The 22,368-nt window shown below is 37.3% G+C and overlaps 1 long non-coding RNA gene and 1 pseudogene across 1 annotated transcript; one reads left to right on the plus strand and one right to left on the minus strand.

The window, feature by feature from the left end:
- The first annotated feature begins 4,830 nt into the window (after positions 1 to 4,830).
- Positions 4,831 to 15,651, plus strand: LOC128021648 (regulator of telomere elongation helicase 1-like; annotated as a pseudogene).
- A 226-nt stretch (positions 15,652 to 15,877) lies between these two features.
- LOC128021628 (uncharacterized) lies at positions 15,878 to 17,521 on the minus strand. Its single transcript, XR_008185627.1, has 3 exons — positions 17,472 to 17,521; positions 16,321 to 16,403; positions 15,878 to 15,918 (listed from the first exon to the last, which is right to left on the minus strand). It is a non-coding gene; the product is annotated as an uncharacterized LOC128021628 (long non-coding RNA).
- Between the last annotated feature and the right edge of the window lie 4,847 nt (positions 17,522 to 22,368).

Consider the following 22,368-nt stretch of genomic DNA (forward strand, 5'->3'; position numbering starts at 1 on the left):
TTGTTTCATCTGTGGTTCACGTCGCTGTATTCATCAGGCAGGCAGGAGTGTTGTCTATTCTCCATCATACGGCCACACCCTACCGACAATGTTACACCTGTACCTGGAAAATACAGGGGAACTACAAAAGGACATGACTGAATAAGTATGAAACTCACTCCCCTTTATGTGTCCCCCTAATAGCTTCAGTCAGGACCATAGAAATAATTGGGTTAGGCCGGCGACACACTGGATGCGTGGCGTGTCGGTTTTTAATTCGGCTCCCATGTTAACAGGTTAGAGCTTACAGACCGCCTGCGTGAGACGCGCGTCTCAGGCGCGGCTCGAGCCGCGCGGAAAACGCATGCATGCTAGAAATAGAACCGACGCCTATTTTTACCGCGACACGCGCGCGCATGTTGGAAGCGTTTCCAGGCAAAATATAATAGGAAAATGTGTTTTTATGTCATTTTGTACACAAATTTTGGCCTCACATGTCACCGGCCTTACATTTTGAAACGTTCTTTGCCACGAACATGAGGGATGTACATCTCATCTTTAGAATAAATGGAGCATTACACTCATTGGACTCTATGCTAGGAGGATGAGAGACCACAATAATACTATTAAACACAAACAATACATTCTCTTATTGAAAATATATCATTGAACTAAAAATACACGTCTGAACAGACACTACATAGAATAGGTAACTATTGCCTCCTGGTTCAACTTCTGCAGCCCCTGGATCACTGACTTAACGTCACAGTTAATGCTTCATTTACACATGTGGCTGATGCTGTGCCTCTCTCAACCCCAAACGCCATCTTTCATCAGTTTTTTGCACTCTTCTCTTTAATTTCGGCAGTCTATAGAACTAGAAATGTTTTTCAGAAGCAACAATCAGCCAAATTTGCGAGTCCGTTCAGTGCCTCCAAAATGGCCGATGACGTGTCGTGAAAACCTCTATAAACAAACAAACATGGCCGCACTCATTTACTTTGAGCGAGTCAATGGCGGCCATCTTTTCTAATAGCGGCTGGTGGATTTTGGCTCACTTCTCTGCGAAAAATCAACGAAAACGTCTGGAATATACAGCGGGGAGAGTGTTCATCTCTACGGTTCGAACGAGTTCAGTGCTGCTCGGAATGGTGGAGATTTTTGTTTACTTTTTGAATTGTTTCCTCCCGGGACGAAGATAGTTTTACCTGCCTATTCGGTTGGACAGCGCCATATTTGTCACAGGTAAGTTAATGTTTTCAGATGTAAAGGCTTTACGCATTATTTGTGAAAGTTTGTATCATCATTTGACTCTTATTCTTGTTTTCATGTCGCACACCAAGGCCAGATTATTTTGTTTACATTCGTTTCTGATAACAATTTCTAGTTCATTAAGGTTTATTTTTAAAGTATACATTTATTTTTGTTTTGCTTAAAGTTGCTCAAAGCGTTTTTTAAAACATTTATTGTCACATGCAGCTCCTCACTGTCCACTAGCTAACTTACCTTTCCCCGGAACACACTGTTAAAAGACGCAGTCTCTGTCGGCCCAAAAAACAAACTGGGCTAACAGGCAGTTTGAAACATAACAAATTGTTACAGCCAATAACCACAAGAAGGATTTGGGGGTGTGGTTAGTGTGCGGAAGAGGAGGAGGGAGGGTCTAGCCCTTGTGCATCAATTAAAAAAAGTTACACATAGGTTCATAGGGGACAAAAATGTCCATGTCCAAAAAGTGTCATAAAAATATTATAGATTAATATTTTTTTCCACTTTCACTGATGCCATTTTTTTAACCAGAATAAGCTCTAATCATAATAGCCAAACATTCATTAATTTTCAGGATTTTAACCCTTTAAATGCTGGTTTGTTTACACAATGCCACTGTTGTTTTTTTATGAAAAAAATACAAATTTTAATTATTTTAAATTTACTCAATTCTAAACAGATTATTTTTTCTTTGATTATTACAGCCTTGGATATGTCAATGATTAACAACAACATAAATTTTTATGCATTCATATTTTTTATGCAGTATCAGATAAAAAATAAAAGTACCTCTCAGGTCCATAAAGGACAAAAATGTCCATGTCAAAAAAGTGTCATAAAAATATTATAGATTAATATTTGTCTCCACTTTCATTGACTTAGATTTTTTACTAGTGCCAGTTCTATTCATAATTACCAAACATTCATTAATTTTCAGAATTTTAACCCTTTAAATGCTGGTTTCTCTACATAATGCCACTTTTGTTTTAAATAAAAATAATAATTATTATTATTATTTTCCATATAGTGAATTCTAAGCAGATTTTTTTTTCTTTGACTATTACAGTCTTTGATGTGTTAATTATTAACAACAATATTAATTTGGATGCATTTATATTATTTTTGCAGTGTCAGCTTAAAAATAAAACTACCACTCAGGCCCATAAAGGACAAAAATGTCCTTTTCAAAAAAGTGTCATAAAAATATTATAGATTAATATTTTTTTCCATTTTCACTGACTTAGATTTTTTTTCCAGCATCAGTTCTAATCATAATAACCAAACGTTCATTAATTTTCAGAAATTTAACACCTTAAACGTCGGTTTCTTTACATAATGCCACTGTTGATTTTTATAAAAAATATAATAATAATAAAACATTTCCATATACTAAATTTTAAGCAGTTTTTTTTTTCTTTAAATATTACATCCTTGGATATGTAAATGGTTAACTACGACATTCATTTTTATGCTTTCATATTTTTATGCAGTATCAGATTTAAAATAAAAACTACCACTCAGGTCCAAAAGGACAAAAACGTGGGTATGTAAGACACAGCTGTGTGCGTCTTAGTAAAAGCAAAAGAGGGAGGACAGAAGTGCTCTATGCTTTATTTGCAGCAGCTTTGGGGGAAGCTCTGGCTTGTTCCTGCGAATTGTGCCAACTAGGGCGATCTTCCTCTTTAGAAGCTCCTCCGCCAGTCCATAGGAGGTGAAAAAATCGTCACAGGTCACAGTGTTCCCCTGGAGCCCCTCCGTCATTTCCAGAATGACCCTTTTTCCTTGGTTCACCTCCGCAGGACTTCCAGGAGACTTCCCTGTGTAAATTTGCAACTTCCATGCATAGGATGTGGTGACATCACAGGTGACCCAAATTTTTATGCCATACTTGGCAGGCTTGCTGAGCATGTACTGGCGAAATCTGCATCAGCCTTTGAAATCGAACCTCAGGGTGGAGCTCAAGAGCTTGAATTTATAGTGGGACATGGTGTCTCGCAAAATGGAACGGCCGTTTTCCACATCCCACAGGCTTCTTGTTGATTCATTTCGGAACTTGTACACGCCGGCCAGAATCAGCAGCCCGATGTATGCCTGAATGTCAGTGGAATCGAAATCAATCCAATCCATCACAAAACGCATCCCGTGTAAATTAGTGTTCTCCAGAAGAAGCTGAATGATTTCTTCGATGATGAAGAGGTCGAAGCAGGACTGCAAAGTTGTGATGCGGGCAGTTGCATAGTGTGTGGGACCCGGGGTCATACCCTTGGCAGGATTGTAGCGCAGCGTCTAAGTGTGAGTGGAAGACCAGAGAATCTGCCCATTTTTTGAATTCCACTGAAGATCTGCAGTCTCTTCTGTGTCCTCACTCTCAGTGCTGTCATCAGAGGAACAAGAGATATCAGAGTCAGACTCTAATGCAAACTCGACTTCATCCTCTGAAGTCAATTATTCATCCTCACTTACACATGTAGCTGGGTGCTCACTGTTGGTGGCCACAACTAGATCCAGAGCTTCCCTTGCTGTGAAACCTCTCTTCATCTTGCAAACTATGAAATGACAAGGCACTCAAGCCACTGATATTTATAGGTTTGGCTGTGAAAGCACCTGTCTCAACTAAAATCTACCAGACAAAACAATCGCCATTTTCTCGAGGTGAAAACAAAAACAAGGTTTTGAGGGGCTTCTGAACTACTACATCAAAATCAAGCTCACATTTTTTCTTTGAACAAAAACAATAACAAATGAAAAAGTGCAAACAAGTAATAAGAAATGTGTTTGACTGAAAAAAATCTTCAAAGCTCAGTAACTTTTTCACCTTATTCAGTTTCCACATGACAGGGTCTGTAACTCTGTATGACTAATTTACATGGGGTGGGATTTGTGATTTCCAGTACAATATATATTTTTTTCATTCAAACTGTTCACACACACATAAGATTTTCAGTACACACAAACCACACTCTGACATCCATAACCAACAGGCACACACAATTATAGCTTCATAATATATCTAATTGGCTCTATAATATGCATAATCCGAAAACAGCAGAAAACAACAATAAAGCGATAATTTGCTTTATATGCCAAAACTGAAAAAATGGCACCATCTGGTAAAATATAGTAAAAATGTAAATTTTGAAGCCCTGCCAACAGAATGAAAGCCTGTTGACAAAGATTGCATCATTTTATAGTTGAATGTCACCGGGATTAAAAATTGCCATTTTAATGGGTTTCAATGGGGACATTTTTGTCCAAAAGGTCCTGAGGGGAAGTATTTTGTGTACCTAGTAGAAAATAGATTTTTGGAAATGAAGGTGAAATATTAAAATTCCAATAAAAATACACACCTGTGGCAAATTTTATGCAGTTAGCATTAACACAGGCAAAGTTATCAAAAAAACAAAACTGAAAAAGCCAAAAATGTCCTCAAGGATGCACAAGGGCTAGCTAGCCTCTCTGTTTTTTTTTTTTTTTTTACACAATACTTCGAACGTAAACAAGAAGTGACGTCAATTAGAGCACCTTTAAGAGTGTTTTGGTGCTGCTGTTTACATGTGAGTGATCAGTGTGTTTTGGTTGATAATGACTCTTATTAAGCTCAGAGGAGTCAACGTGGACTTTCCCTTCACTCCATACTCGTGCCAGGAGGAGTACATGAGAAAAGTAATCGAGTGCCTGCAGAATGTAAGAATCTCAGTCACCACACTGTGTGCAACCCTGCATGCACTGCACTGCAAGCAACATTTATTGATAGTCTTTGAAATACTCAATGCCTGTTAAATGTTCTGCCTTAAATTAATACATTATTAGGTAACTGTAAATGTGTATATGTACATTTCTGAAATGCATAACTGATAACTGAATTGCATGCATTTTCTGCAGAGCTCCTTTAAAACGATATGTATTGTGAAAAGCACTATGCAAATACATTTGAATTTAATTTAATTGAAAATAAATACCCTCAAAAACTTTAAAAGATTCACCCTCAAAAAAAAAAAAAAAACTACATTTACTACTAAGGTTATAGCCAAAAAAGACAAAAGTCTGCCACTTTTTGTTGTTTCCAAAAAGTTAAATCACTTTTTCCATCAGAGATAAAATGTAATGGCAGAATGACATTCTATTGAAGGTAGAATTACATTTTGTTTTACTTGCCCTTTGTTTGGTGTATAATATGAAGGCTGTAGTGCTTTAATCTAATGCAATAAATATTTGAAAGTCTTCCTGTAAGGTCACACATGTTCTATTATTTTTCTATTAATAAGAATGACATGCACTTGTACTCTACCAGAAAGTCAATGGTGTTCTTGAAAGTCCCACTGGCACTGGTAAAACGCTCTGTCTGCTGTGTTCAGCGCTGGGCTGGAGAGAGAACTTAAAAGACAAAATCTCTGACCGCAAGATAGCCGAGAGAATGGACGGTGTGGAGCTGTTCCCTGACAAACCAATGTCATCGAGGGGAACAGCAGTCACCAACAAAGACACTCCAAGTACTGTCCTTCATTTATTGATTCAAAATTGATACGATTTATTTTCATTAACATTTCTAAACATTGCTTGTGTTTTCAAAAGTTACATTGTTGTCGAAATTATAAACCAAATCATAGTGACAGTTGACATTACGGACAACCATATGAATTATATTTTAAGAACCAAGTTTCAATATCATGAGTTTTGTCTTGTCTTTGATTTTTTACTTTAGCTTATGACACGGACATCCCTAAGATCATATATGCTTCCAGGACCCATTCCCAGCTAGCACAGGTCATAAATGAGCTCAAGAACACATCCTACAGGTCAGCTATCTGAGTTAACATCACATATTTAAAGGGATAGTTCACAGAAAGATGAAAATTCTGTAAGTATTTACTCACCCTCAAGTTGTTCCAAACCTGTTCAAGTTTCTTTCCTCTGCTGAGCACAAATGAAGATATTTTGAAGAATGTTGGTAACCAAACAGTTGACAACATCTATCGACTTCCATAGTAGAGGAAAGTCAATGGGTGCTGTCAACTGTCTGGTTATCATAAAAGTTATAACTGATTTCTATAAATAATTATTATGTTCTCTGCATTCATAAATTATTATGTTTGTAAGTGTCCTTTTTGTGTGTGTGTGTGTAAAAACAGTTGACCACAAACAAAGAAATTCTTCTAATATGCTGATTTGCCAGGACACTCTTGAAAAAGAGATTTTCAATCTCAATTAAAAGAGTCTCTTCCTGGTTAAATAAAGGTTTAAAAAAAAGTTTGGTGCTCAGGAAACATTTCGTTTTAATATCATAATGTTAATATTTGTCTAAATTGTGATCTTTTTTTTTTTTTCTCCAGGATTATTTAATCAATAGAAAAAAGAACAGCATATTCATTTGAAATGAAAAAATAAATTATAAAAATGTCTTGACTGTCATTTTTGAGCATTCATCCTTGCTGATTAAAAGTATTAATTTCTTTAAAAATATTATTAACAGATGGTACTGTTCTTTATTATAGGCCAAATATTTGTGTTTTGGGATCTAGAGAACAGCTGTGCATAGACCAGGAAGTGATGCGTCAAGAGAGTAACCACTTTAAGGTATGCTGATCAGTACCTCACTGTGAGTATGTGTGACGACAGACAGTTAAAATACCAGAGGCTGTATCTCAACACCAAATTAATGAAGGCATTTTGTCTTAGTTCAAGGTCCACATGTACAGGGCAAATGAGACTATGAGACTAACATTGGTGGCCTGTCAATAGAGATTTGTGATTGTATTAGAGACAATTTTTTCAATTATAATGGTTTTAGTTTGTTAATGTACGACTCTACGAGAAATAGCTTCCCACAGAGTTTGTCCATACTACCTGTCACGGTCACTCAAACAACACGCTGATGTCATCTTCATGCCTTACAACTACTTGCTTGACCCAAGTATTAATATATTTTTAATATATTTCAAAATATAAGTCCTGTGATCAAAGCTTGGTGTGTTGATGGCGTGGTGATGCCGCAGTGGATAAGACACATGCCTTTGGTGTGAGAGACCCGGCTTCGAATCCACTGTGACACACCAATGTGTCCCTGAGCAAGAAACTTAACCTCTATTTGCTCCAGAGGCGTGTGACCTCTGACATATATAGCAATTGTAAGTCGCTTTGGATAAAAGCATCAGCTAAATGAATAATGTAATGTAAAAAACTGAATTTTCAGCATCATTACTCTAGTCTTCAGTGTCACATGATCCTTCGGAATCATTCTAATATGATGATCAAGAAACCTTTATGATTATTGTCAGTGTTGAAAACAGTTGTGCTGCTTAATATTTTTGTGTAAAGCGTGATACATTTATTTGATGAAATAGAAAGTTCAAAAGAACAGCATTAATTTGAAGTAGAAAATATGTTACAAAAAATACTGTCACTTTTTATCAACTTAATGTGTCCTTCTTTAATGAAAGTATTTATTTAAATAATTTATTTACTGACATTTTAATGACATTGTATATTTAGTTTATATTTTAATTATTATTAGTTTTGATTTGCTATGTATAGTTCTAGGATAAACATTTTTTATTTTAAGTGTTCCTGTAGCTCAAGTGGTAGAGCATTGCGTTAACAAGCGCAATGTTGGGGGTTCGTATCCCAGGGGACACATGTTAGGAAAAAATTGTTAGCCTGATTGCAATGTAAGTCGCTTTTGGATAAAAGCGTCTGCTAAATGGATTAATTTAATTTAATTTAATTTAATTTAATTTGAAAGGAGCTGTGGTTATTTTTGACGAGGCTCATAATATTGTAAGTGTTTCGATTGTTGTTTGAGACATCATAGCTGTTCTATATTTTTGTTTGTTTTATATTCTGTCTACTGTTTGTGTACATTTTTAGGAGAAGATGTGTGAAGAGTCCACCTCTTTTGACCTCTCCCCTCACGACCTGATTTCTGCCATTGAAGCCGTGGATCGACTGCTCTGGGAACATGCCTCAGACATTAGCAAAACTAAGTCTGGTTAGTTTGGCAAAAACCTGTCGACATTTCAATATAAAATGTATATTTTAAACATTATATAAATAAGTGGTTTATATATTTGTGTGTATGGGTGTATGGGTGTGTGTGTGTGTGTGTGTGTGTGTGTGTGTGTGTGTGTATATATATATCTATATATCCAATAAATAACTCCATTATTTTTTATTTCACAGGATTAAAACTGGATATCACCACAATTGCAAAAATAAAACGTAGGTTACACTTCAAAAATGGAAATGTATATATTTTATTACAAAATTGAATTTAGTTATTTGGAATACTTTTTTTCAGTAATGAAAATCATTTTTGCTGAGAACTTAATAATCTTACAGAAATTTTAATGGATCTGGGATCTTCCATTAATGGTTTTGAGATGCCAGCAAATAATCAAGGAATCACCAAACCCGGCAGGTGAGTGGAGCCTCACTGAACCGGCGATCTGATTCAGTTTAGTGCTGGGATAGGTATTAGTGACCTTGATATATTGACTACAAAATCACCAATTTTAGATGCACAGCAGCTAAACTGAACTGGTCATTTTCTTTCTCTTCCTCTTTTGAAGCTTCATATATGAGCTTTTTCAAACGGCTAATGTAAACTTTGAGATTAAAACATCTATAGTGGAAGCCATGGAGCAGATTACAGGATATATAGCAGGGAGTGAGTATTTCTCAACTGATCCTCCAATATAATCTCACTTTCTGTTTATCGGTTCAACATTGACCCATATGTGTATTTTTTGCAGGGCCTGGTGTCTTTCTAAACACCAACGGACTACAGAAAGTAGCAGATATTATCCAGGTAAGAAGTGTAGACCGTGTTAAAAAGATAAGTGGACAATTTTCTGTATGTTTAATGTTTTTGTCCTGAATAAGTTGGTGTTTGGGGCTAAACCTACAGAGGACAGCAAGACATCACAGATGGGAAACGGCATGAAGGAATTTAAGGTTTGCTCTGACTGAGTTTTCTTTGTTAAATATCTGCAGACATCAGGTTTTAGTTGGAGTGAGTGATAATGTGATGTTGCAAATTTTATAATAAAAAGGAAATTAATTAAAAGGGTACATTTTAAGATGTAAAGACATTTATAATGTTACAAAAAATATTTTTTATTCAAATAAATGCAATCAAAATCAAAGAATCCTGAAAAAGGATTTCCATCCACATATTATTATAATAACTGTAAACATTGATCATAAATCATCATATTTTCATGATTTCAGAAGGATCATGTGACACTGAAGACTGGAGTAATGATGCTGAAAATTCAGCTTTGATCACAGGAATAATTACTGGATTAATGTCTGTTTAAAATAAACGCATTGAAATGTGCTTTTCTACTGTGTTTTTTGATCAAATAAATGCAGCCTTGTTGAACAAAAGACTTACTGACCCTAAAAAAATCTTACTGACCCTAAACTTGTGCATGTTGTAGTGTATGTCAGACGATAGTTCCTTTAATACTCGTCTGTCATCCACCCCGCCCCACTTGCTTCTGAATAACAAATTTGTGTCTGAAATCAGGTCCACATTCATCCAGTCACCAACAACTTCAAGACTAAACAGCAGACTGATTTATGTGCTTCCTCTTCTACAAAGAAACAAGGTTTGAGACTCTTATTCAACACTTTGCTACACCTCATGTGTTTTGCTATTCATTGCTATTGACTGGAGCACACATTCTGGGTGTTTTTATGTAATTTTTCAGTCATGGAGAATCTGAAATGTATTCCCCTGGTTTCACAGTCAAGGCTTAAGCCTAATCCCAGACTATAATGCATATTTGAGCTATTTTAACAGAAAGCAACTTGTCAGTGCTGTTGTTCTTGTCTCAAAATGCACATGCACCATATTATATTTAATTATAATATATTAAATATTTAATTTAATTTAATCAATCAGTAATACTTTTGATCAGCCTTACCAAATGTGGATGTTTTTTCCACTAGAAACAAACCTTGTTTTGTTATTTTCATTTAATATTGTGAAGCTGCTTTGGTACAATCTGTTTTGTGAAAAGCGCTATACAAATATACTGGACTTGATTTGACCAATTCCTTACTGTAAATGTCTTGAAAAAATCTAAGACCTAATCATGGCTTAATCTGAGCCCTCTCTGCAAACCCAGGCTATAATGTGTATTATTGCTTCAATATTACATGTTTGGTCTCCTTGGTGGTGCACATGAAAACGCCTTCCACAGTGAAATGCTGAAAAAAAATGATATTGCTCGTCAAACTTGTATGCCAAAGCAAGGAAAGATTGAAATGGTATGAGTATATTTTATAGGGAATGTGCTGAGTTACTGGTGTTTTTCTCCGGGGTTCAGCATGCAGGAGCTGCTCGGACAGGGAGTACGCAGCATCATTCTGACCAGTGGAACTCTCTCGCCGCTCTCATCCTTCACCTGTGAAATGAAAATGTTCGTGCTCTTCTCTTCTAGCTGTCCCTGCCGAGGTTTATGAGTTGATGCAGGTAGGATACTAATTCTCTGCTGATTTTCTGCAGTCCTTTCCCTGTATCCTTGGAGAATCTTCATGTCATCCAGCCTGATCAGATTTCCGCCAGTATCATTGAAAAAGGTCCGGACGGCGTGAAGTTGAGAACAGCCTTTGACAGGAGGTGAGTGTTTCAAGTAGTGTAGTGTATCAAGGGCTGTTTAGTCACATCAACACCCTCTGTTTTATACTGTCATTTATTATTCACCCACTTTCTATTTCAAACCCAGGTGCTATTATTTTGATCTGAGAAATTTAATTTATATTTGACCATAGGCTGTCAAGGTCCAAAAAGTACCATAGAAGAAGTTTATATCAGTGGTTCTCTACTGCTTTGGCCATGGGATCCACGTTCTCCCATGGTCATTAAACCCGTGACCCAATTTTTGTAAGAATTTTACATAAAAAAAATTCCATCAGACTTTACTTAACCTGCACATTAATTTTAAGGATATGACTAATACTGATGAATAAAAAGTAGCCTATAAGGTAAGGCTGTTTAATAGCAGTTTTAAAATAGTTTTTGCTAAAGGGTTATTTCACCCCAAATTTTAAATTATGTCATTGCTCACCCTCATGTCAATGCAAACCTGGAAGGCTTTCGTTCATTCTTGGAACACATGAAGTGAACACAAATGATCTTAATGAAAAACGTTAATAAAGAGATCGTAAAACTAATCCATATGAATTAAGTGTTTAAGTTCAAATTTTCTGAGGAGACTTGATCGTTTTATATGATGAACAGATTGAATTAGTCTTTTATTCACATATAAACATTGATCAACAGAACATAAACAGAACCTCAACTGAACCTGCTTGACGTGCAAGAACAAACCTCATTGGTTCTAGTAGAAGCTCAAACGTGCTGCGTAACACATGAGAATGAACCTCATTGGTTCTCACGTCAAGTGAACATGCTCAAGCTTCTGTTTACCATATCTGATGTGTGATGAATGTTTGTATGTGAATTAAAGCCAATATTCAATCTGTTCATCAAATTAAGCTATTGAGTCTCTTCAGAAAATCTGGCCACTCAATTCATATGGATTAGCTTTACGATCTCTTTAAGGACTTTTTAAAGCGTCAAAGTGGAAGTTGTTTAGACTTGTCAATGGATGGACATAAATCTCAAAATCAAAAAAGATCTCATTTGTGTTCTGAAGATGAACAAAACTCTTATGGCTTTAGAACGACATGAGGGTGAGTAATGATAGAATGTTCAGTTTTGGGGGAACCATCCCTTAAATACAATAAAGTTAGTAAGTTGGTGTGAGCCACCACAGTCATTTAGCAATATACACAATGACACAAAGTAGAAAATAAAGTGGCATTTTGGGGTTACAGAAACAACAGTTACCATAATAAAAATACAAAAATAGCATAAACTAGCCTAAACTGTTAATGAAATGGAAACTGCTCCTGGTTAATAGAATGAACATCATAGCTGCATGCAAATCCTTCCCAGCTAACACAAGTACCAGTTACGGAATTTACTGGTACTTTTTGGTAATTTTTGTGCTTTATTTATAACCAAGTGATGTATAGTGTGTGCCACCGCAGTGCACCCTAAGAATGCAGTGTAATGGCTGACAGGACAGGAAAGTAATTTTTTCTGAGGTTCAAAACAAGTCAGAAAAATGGCTCTGACATACAGTAGCCTGACAACAGATACTGAAGCAGGACAACAAGTTTTTCTCAGACACGCTTTATTTAAACTGCGTCTGACAGAAGAGTCATCAGCTTTTATGCACGTCTTTCAAAATAAGTCTTGCAACAGAAAAACTAAATTACATTTCTTGTTGTTTATTTGACTGCACATCCCCACAACCTACTCACTCAGTCTTGCGACCCACGGTTTATATGACTCGGGAAAGATTAAATGTGAGCCGTTAGGAGGCTTGTAAACTGCTCTTTTGTTTTTGAAGGTTTGTTCCTGAAAACATGTCGTCTATGGGAAACACTCTTGGTAAGACTAGCACAGCAGCTGATCTTAAACTCTTATCAAGAATGATCTGATGATCAGCATGATGATATTCATATGATTGGGTTTGCAGTCAATCTGACACGGCTGGTCCCTCATGGACTGCTGGTGTTCTTCCCCTCGTATCCGGTGATGGATAAGACTCTGGAGTTCTGGAGGGTAAGTGTGTTCGGTCTGACCGTGTTAAAGATATACAGTATGTTGCTGGCGCTGACTGACCAGTTCAAATTGGAGATGATCATTTTAAGTGACGAGTTGTGATTTTGATTCAGACTGATTTCGAGAAAAAAAAAATCATGATGATTTATTGAACAGAACTAAAACAATGATTTGTTTAAAAGTTAGACAGCATGTTTCTTACTCTTGCTAGGTTTTAAAATGAATGAAATACTTTTTCTTTTCTTTTTTTTAAGTTTCTTTGTAAATTTCTGTACCTTGTTCATCTTTTGCCAACTTTAGAATTGAATTTACTATGCACCAATCGTCTTCACTCTCTCAGGCTAGTGGACATGCAGGTCGCATTGAGAAAGTGAAGCCCATGTTTGTTGAACCGAGGGGTAAAGGCACTTTTACTGAGGTAACCACTCAGTATTATTTGATATACAGAAGATACTAACAAAATGCTAGCATAGCTTGATGTGCACAAGCCCTCAGTCAGTTCTGCTCTAAAATTGGATTCATTTGCAGGTGATTGATGGCTATTATGCCAAGCTGAAAGACCCTAACTCCAGCGGAGGAAGCTTCTTCGCTGTATGTAGAGGAAAGGTGAGACTATACATATTTGATGCAATAAAATTACTTTAATGAACCGACACCAGTAATATCAACACATTTCTTGTTTTCCATCTTTCCCCAAGGCAAGCGAAGGGTTGGATTTTGCTGACACGTACTGTCGAGGTGTTGTTGTCACTGGACTCCCCTTCCCCCCGATGATGGATCCGAGGGTGATGGACCCGAGTGAAGGTACCTGCTCTTCAAAATGCTCAACTGTGTTTCTTTTATGGAATGCAGATATTATACCCATGTACCATTTTATGTTTCTGTTTTCATCCTTGTTTGCAAATAAAAGTTGTGGGCAGTAAATGCAAATAAATCCATAAATCACAAAATCTTAAAATCTTTTTTCAAAAGCAATGGATTTATCAAATATGATATAATAGAAAGGAAGTCTCTTATCAGATAATACCTTTTAATAGATATTGTACAACTCCCCAATACATAGTGATTTTTATGTATTAATAATTCATTGAAAAAACAAAAGAAAATATAACATAATCTTCAAATATTTTTACAAATATTTTATTAAATAAATATTCTTATTAGTATTATTTTTTTTTTTTTTTAAATTTTTGATGATCTTAATGATGACTAAGATCATGATGTAAAGGTTCTTATGGTCTGTGTTGTTGTTCAGGATCTGTCCGGGCAGGAGTGGTACAGACAGCAGGCCTATCGAGCTGTGAATCAAGCCATTGGCAGAGTGATCTGCCACAGAGAAGACTACGGAGCCATCTTCCTCTGTGATCACAGGTCAGCGCTAATTACTAGAACAGCAACTCCCAATTTGACTGGAGAGCATGCACTCCAATATTAATGTTCTGGAATTGTAATCCAGGTTCAGTGGCACCGAAGCCCGTAATCAGCTTCCTCCTTGGGTGAGGCCATATGTTAACATTTATGATAACTTCGGTACCATGGTCCGTGATGTGGTTCATTTCTTTCGGACGGCGCAGAAAACAGTATGTTTTTTTCTTGTTCATCTACCCTAAAAATCTGCTATGCCCTTTTAACACTAATAGGAGCTGACATGCACATTTATTGGTTGATTTGTTTATCAGAGACCAGTTCCTGTTAGGAAAGAAAAAGCAGAGAGCAGTGAGAAGCAGGCAGACACCAGGCCGTTCAACAGAGGCTCCGGCTGTCCTCATAAGAGTGTCTGGCTCACTGACACATCTCGAAAGGCCAAACAAGTAGACTCCCACGTCCCCAGCCTAAAAAGGAAAAAATTAGGTGAGATCACCCCTATTTAACTTTTTTTTTCCCTGTATTTTTTTAATGAGATCTTGGATGAATGTGATTTTCATTAAGACATACTAAGTCTTGGAAATGTATGTTGCCATTTATTCCCTAATTACCTTTATACATTAATCAATATAAAAGTCAAGTAATTAAGCAATAAGTTGTAATTTGGTCTTATTCTGAGACTGTTGAACCCAGCTGAACAAATGAAACATTAACATAAAATAATGCTTGGAGCTTATTCTATCATTTAACGGAAACAGAGCCCTCCGATTTGATCGTTCATAATTTGTTTTGACGCATTAATTTTGAACTTATTGAACTAAGTCAGCAAAAGTGATTGTGTTGTTTTAGAGTCAGAAGAGCAGTCTGGAAGTGATGGGGATGCCCAAATGTTCATTCAATATGAGATGGACATTGACAGAAAACCAGTCAGCCTGCTGGACGTCCCTGATGACACAACCAACAAAGTGAGGGAAGACACCATGGTTGGGGAAGAAAGGGTAAGACAAGAATTACATCGGCTTAAGTGTATAATATTAGATAGATTAAAACACTTGAAAAGACAGAATAAACCTTTATTTTATGCATATAATGAAACCAGCATAATTTACTCTTCAAATTGTAACAAAACAGCCCATTAGGATTTTGCTAACAATAAAAAAAAAAAAACATTTAAATAAAAGAAAAAAAAAGAACATTTGTGGATGATCACATCAATCTTTAAGAATCCAAATTAAAATGTCACTCCGTTTCTAAATTTAAAATAGATAAAATCTTGACAAATCCAAGAGTCCTTTCCACTTGATTCCACTATAACAGAAATAAATAATAATTAGAACATGTTACTTTCATAAAGATTTCTTTAAAGCTTGTTTCTGCCACAGATTAAAACATTTTAAAAGATCATTTGTTTTCTCAGAATTTGCGCGATATAACGTCAGAATTGTTAGATAAAAACTCGTAAAACAGTTTTATTCTGTGGCGGAAACGAGCTTACGTTATTATAATTGTTATTATTATTATTATTATCGTGTTCTAAAGTAGGCTATAACTTCTAAGATAAAAGTACTTACCTTTGTGACCATGTTGTTTTTTCCACAGTTCAATGTCTCCGACGCACAATCGTCGTCCATTTTAATTATGCAGAAATCATTCTCAAAATATCCCTTAAGGCGAAAATACATCTCGGTTATGTATGTAACCATGGTTCCCTGAATAGGGAACGAGATGCTGCGGTGACGTCACCACGTATGGGAACACCTTCGGTGTGACGAATGTCTGAAGCCCTATACCATCCCGCCAATCCTATTGGCCAAATAGCGCTTGGCACCGCCCTACGCATGCGTACACATCGTATACCCGGGTGCCTCGCGCCATTTCGCTCAGATTTCATGACTGAAGAAGAAGAATGTTATCAAGGTACGGCACGGCCAGGACCGCAGCATCTCGTTCCCTATTCAGGGAACCATGGTTACATACGTAACCGAGATGTTCCCTTTCATAGGTCACTTCGATGCTGCGGTGACGTCACCACGTATGGGAACGCTATACCAAAACGCCTGACGTACCTGATAGCTGGGATCCGGGGAGGCATCTGCTCAGCGGAGAGAACCCGGGAGCCAGGAGCCATCCTCACATTCAAACTGTAGGACTAGATAAAAGTGCTCGGTGAGGGCCATCCTGCCGCAGCACAGATATCATCCAAAAAAGATGCAGTTTCCACGCTATACATTATGGTCAAGCATGCGCCCTTAAAATAGCATAATGAACAACGCGCAACGCGCCACTGACTTTAGACTAGGTTTTTTCTGGTCAGTGGCGCAATTTTTTAATGGAACAGGAAAATAGCACCAGGGATCGTTTGCGCCGGAACACGCCTCCTTTTTTGCGCTGAACCGCCCAGGGAGCGCAAGTTCATTCACTAGTTTAGCGACGTGCTTCTGTGGAGGGAAAAGCGCGCTTTGCGCGGGTGCAAAATAGGAATGACACATGCGTCGGTGTACAAAGTCAATTGCGCTGGGTGCAAGATAGGGCCCTGGAGATTGTTATTGTGTTGATTGAGATATTGTTTAAAATGTTGCTTTTTAAAGGGATTGTACTCATTTACGCTGAGCACTGTACTTCCTGAACAACCTTGTTACACTATAGCCAACTATATTTAATGTGTACAGCAGTGTTGTTTTAGGCATTACACTTTTTTGCTATTAGGCCAACTTGTCTGAATACTACTGTTAGTAGCTTCATCCTGAAAAACTTAAAGCACTGTTTATTTCATTAGTATTTGCGTTCTGTTGTATTTTTTATTGGTTTTATTTGTAATTTGTTTCTTTTTTCTTATTGTGGAAACGCTGTCATGCAAGTAATTTTATATTGACATGTTTTGGTCTTCAGTTACACAACGCTGGATCTAATTAAGCTGTTAAACAGTTATTTACGTCGGTTATTATAGGACCGTTACTCACTGTACTGTAAAGTTTTTTCAACGGCAAATGACACATACTGTAATCCAATAACATTGTCTCTGGTCATCTCACTTCTGGGACGTTTTGGGACATACTAATTCTATTTTTGAATACTATTTAGTGCGGATAGTATGTACACTGTGATGCACCACTATTGACCTTAGAACTTTATAAATGACTGCTCCTTTCAAAGCATTAACCTGATAAAAGGGTACATTTTAACTTGAACCTAACCGCTCCTATAATGACTTTCTTACCATCTTCTTCTTGCTCAGACGTCTCCATCATAACATGGTCTGAAGTGCAGCCTTGTTTACGTTTCTCAGACAAAGCGACTGTAATGAAAACATAGAAGAGAAAGGTTTTATATAGTACAAGTCACATGTTCTTTCCAAATTACCAGTTAGTGTATATTGTTACAACTTTCCAGTGTTAGATGCTCACCCTCTAATCCCAAGTCAATCTCGTCTAGAGATTTTCCTTTATAAACTGTTGTTCCACATTCAATGGCCATGAGCAATTTGCTCATTTTAGCAAGTTGAAGCGTGTTCTCAGTTAGGCGATAGTATTCTCTATGAATACGGATGTCATGTCCCATAAATTTTGCAACCTGATCCATTTCATGGTCCTTCAAGTTCATTATTTGACAGAGGGTTGCGATTTGTTTTCTCAGTTGGGTAGAGGTCAAGGTCTCAGGATGTTTTGCATTACATTCATTGCAAATTTTCTTAAGCAGTCTGAGCCTCTTATGTGGCAGTCTGAATTTTGTCTTGCAAAGACATATTTGTTTGTCTCAGAAATGTTATTTTCTTGAGTCCTGTGCTCAATCAGGAAGTCAAGTGATATTGTCATCTCTCTGGTGAGAAGCACTGGTACTTTTCTGCCTCTTTTGCCTCTTATAACAACTCTAGTGAAGTCCTTACTCAGGTCCTTTTCTAATTTTGAAAGATTACATATGCTTATCTACGGTATTGAGAGAAAATAACAAACACAGAATCTCACCTGCACCTAGGCAACAACTTTCCACCTAAGGGGTCGTTCACATATCGTGCCTAAAAACGCGTGGAAGATGCTAGACGAGCTGCTTTCTGATTTTTTCCCAAAGCCTTCGGGCACTTGCGCTCTTGAGGCGTCTGCCGTTGCTAAGTAACCATCTCTGATCTCTCTATGAAGACACGGAAATTTCAGCAGTGGATAAATTTATTTGCAGCACTAAAACTTGCTTGCAGTAGCTCTCCTACTAGATTTATTTAAAAATGGCAATCCATATGCAGCTATGATCAGCTGTTCCTTCATCTTGGCTGAGCTTTCAACGTTGTTATGGAAAAGGTGAGGAAGCTACATGACCTGCGGTGTGCTTGCTGAAAAGTTGTGGTGATGTGGTGCGGACGCGCCTTGAAAAAACGAGTGCGTCACGACCGCGTAGCTTCCATTATGAGCGCGCATACCACACGCTTACATTTGAAATAACGAACTTGAGTGCAAAAGACATGATATGTGAACGGCCCCTAACTGTTCCCCTTGCTTCACCCACATGTACAGCGGAGACAACATCAGAGACAGAGGCCGTTATCTCTAATCTCGATCCCACGTCAAAACATGAGTTAAAATACTAGTATGCAAATACTTTTTATATAGAAAAGACGAATGGTTATTTGTCCTTGAAGGTAGACACAGTTTGCAAAAACTGTGGTCAGAGAGCGGCTGCAAAACGAGGAAACGCATCGAACATGTTTACCTATTCAGGGGTGCGTTTCACAAAACCATAGTTGCTAACTAAGTTAGCAACTTTGTTGGTTGCAATGCAATTTCCCATTGCCAACCCACTACGTTCCTAACAGGTTAGCAACTATGGTTTTGGGAAACGCACCCCTGATCATCATCATCCCGTGCAGATAGAGCTATGTCCCATTTATAATTTAAGGTTAATGCATTATGATTTCTGCGATGCGGAGTGAAGCACAGAATCCAGTCATTACAATGAATTTACAGTAGCTAGCTAATTATTATTTTATTTTATTATTAATGATAAATATAAGTTATTAAACTAATAAATAATCATTGGTAAAATTTCTTGTTTTTGATTAATGAAATTTGAATAAAAACATGCTTTCAAATAATTGTAGATAAGAGATTGATTAATTAAGGCTGATAAAAGTTAACTGATGTGGGCTACGTGCGGCTCATGCGTAGAACATGTGCGAGCGGCTGTGAGTTACGTTGACCGTATCATCATCATTCATTCACAGTGTACTAATTAAGCTTTTAATGTGATTTAAACTTTAAAAGTACATTAAAATAGAAACAACACAAAAGTTCTTCAACATGAAAAGCAATAGAAATGTAGTAACTGAGTCATTTCATCAGATAACTGCACGCTGCGGGACACAGGACAGAGAGACTATTCATTCCTAAAACTTGTTAATTCGTTTCTACGACTTATTAATTTGTGGCAATTGTCCATGTTTCGTTAATTTTGTTCCCTAAATAACCCATGATTTAACTGAAATAACGAACTAATTATTAATTCATGAAATCTTTAATTTCCCTTCACCACACAGCAAGAGATGTGATTAAAAGAGAAAGATAATAAAATAAACCTGCGAAAGAAGTCTATATCTCGAACGGCATCCAGAGGCATGGTCATCTAACAATTTCCTAACCCTGTGTTTTTATTTTTTTTATTTTTCTCTCTCTCTGTTTCAGCTGTTTCGATCGCACCGGAGCCTGGAGCACATATATATTCTAGCGATTCAAACTTATATAGCAGTCTGTTCATTATCAAAATAAAATACAGTCAACTAAACATTTTTAAAGATTACACTGGTCAGTTTAAATGGACCGTAGTATTCCGGTTCACCCTGCTGCTGTTATGCCAATAACATTTTTGCTCATATGAAGAGGATCATCTTTTCTGTTTATGTGCAAATGTCTAAGTAGTTTACATCATAAATAATGTAATTTAACATTCAAATACATTGCGAATATGGAAACATTTGGATTTGTGCCGAATGACACATGAGCAGTAATCTCCAAATAAATCTAGTCAAAGCCGCGCTCGCTCGTCCTCGTCTACACGCACGCGCTGTCATGACCTAATGCACTGTATGCTTGATTTTTTTAAAACAAATAGGCTAGGCCTACTGGAACGCAAAAATTCAAAATCTGACATTTTCTAGAACAGAATCCAGCAGGATCAAATTAATGTGAGCAACAGTGTTTTGCTGCAGCAGCGCCGATGGATGCGGTTCACTTACTGCACAGCAGTCACACGCGCGCCACCATTACATTTGGGATCATTTTATTTTAAATGGCATAATGTCAGCTGAAAACATTGCAGTTGTGTTTTAAAATACAACAACGAGCACCACAAAACCATTTAAAGCGCGCGTTCAGCGGTCTCGGTGCGGGATAGGAAACAGTCAACAAAGTAAATTGATCTCAAATGTATGGCGCTTTCTCTTCATTTTATAAAATAATAATAATCACATCTATTCATTTTATAATCCTTCTACTAGCATTTTATTCAGATAAAACCCCAATAATTCAAGTGAGAAAGCGTTTTGTGTGTGTGGCTTTTGCACGTCCTGTCATGGCCGTGACTGCTGCCTGCAATAAATCAATTTGAAGCATTATGGTTAACGATTAATAGATTGTTCATTTAAACGACAATCGATTTAGCATCCCTACTTACGTTACGTTCACTCTCTGATGCCTGTAAGTACAAGCACTATGTAATAAACTGTCATTGACATCCATATTGTGGCTCTATTAGACACCGTTACAGCTCAATGAAATCCCAGTTGAAACGCTTACCTCGTCATCTCCTCTCTCTGTTCGGCCTGTACTACGTTTCTCTCTCTTTCTCGGTTTAACTGGATCACTCTCTGATGCCTGTAAGTACAACCACTATGTAATAAACTGTCATTGACATCCATATTGTGGCTCTATTAGACAACGTTACAGCTCAATGAAATCCCAGTTGAAACGCTTACCTCGTCATCTCCTCTCTCTGTTCGGCCTGTACTACGTTTCTCTCTCTTTCTCGGTTTAACTGGATCACTCTCTGACGCCTGTAAGTACAAGCACTATGTAATAAACTGTCATTGACATCCATATTGTGGCTTTATTAGACACCGTTACAGCTCAATGAAATCCCAGTTGAAATGCTGACCTGGTCATCTCCATCTCCTCTCTCCGTTCGGCCTGTACTACGTTTCTCTCTCTTTCTCGGTTTAACTGGATCACTCTCTGATGCCTGTAAGTACAACCACTATGTAATAAACTGTCATTGACATCCATATTGTGGCTCTATTAGACAACGTTACAGCTCAATGAAATCCCAGTTGAAACGCTTACCTCGTCATCTCCTCTCTCTGTTCGGCCTGTACTACGTTTCTCTCTCTTTCTCGGTTTAACTGGATCACTCTCTGATGCCTGTAAGTACAACCACTATGTAATAAACTGTCATTGACATCCATATTGTGGCTCTATTAGACACCGTTACAGCTCAATGAAATCCCAGTTGAAACGCTTACCTGGTCATCTCCATCTCCTCTCTCTGTTCGACCTGTACTACGTTTCTCTCTCTTTCTCGGTTTAACTGGATCACTCTCTGACGCCTGTAAGTACAAGCACTATGTAATAAACTGTCATTGACATCCATATTGTGGCTCTATTAGACACCGTTACAGCTCAATGAAATCCCAGTTGAAACGCTTACCTGGTCATCTCCATCTCCTCTCTCTGTTCGGCCTGTACTACGTTTCTCTCTCTTTCTCGGTTTAACTGGATCACTCTCTGATGCCTGTAAGTACAAGCACTATGTAATAAACTGTCATTGACATCCATATTGTGGCTCTATTAGACACCGTTACAGCTCAATGAAATCCCAGTTGAAACGCTTACCTGGTCATCTCCTCTCTCTGTTCGGCCTGTACTACGTTTCTCTCTCTTTCTCGGTTTAACTAGATCACTCTCTGATGCCTGTAAGTACAACCACTATGTAATAAACTGTCATTGACACCCATATTGTGGCTCTATTAGACAACGTTACAGCTCAATGAAATCCCAGTTGAAACGCTTACCTCGTCATCTCCTCTCTCTGTTCGGCCTGTACTACGTTTCTCTCTCTTTCTCGGTTTAACTGGATCA

Source organism: Carassius gibelio, chromosome A10, assembly GCF_023724105.1.
Source record: "Carassius gibelio isolate Cgi1373 ecotype wild population from Czech Republic chromosome A10, carGib1.2-hapl.c, whole genome shotgun sequence".
NCBI classification, from domain to species: Eukaryota; Metazoa; Chordata; class Actinopteri; order Cypriniformes; family Cyprinidae; genus Carassius; species Carassius gibelio.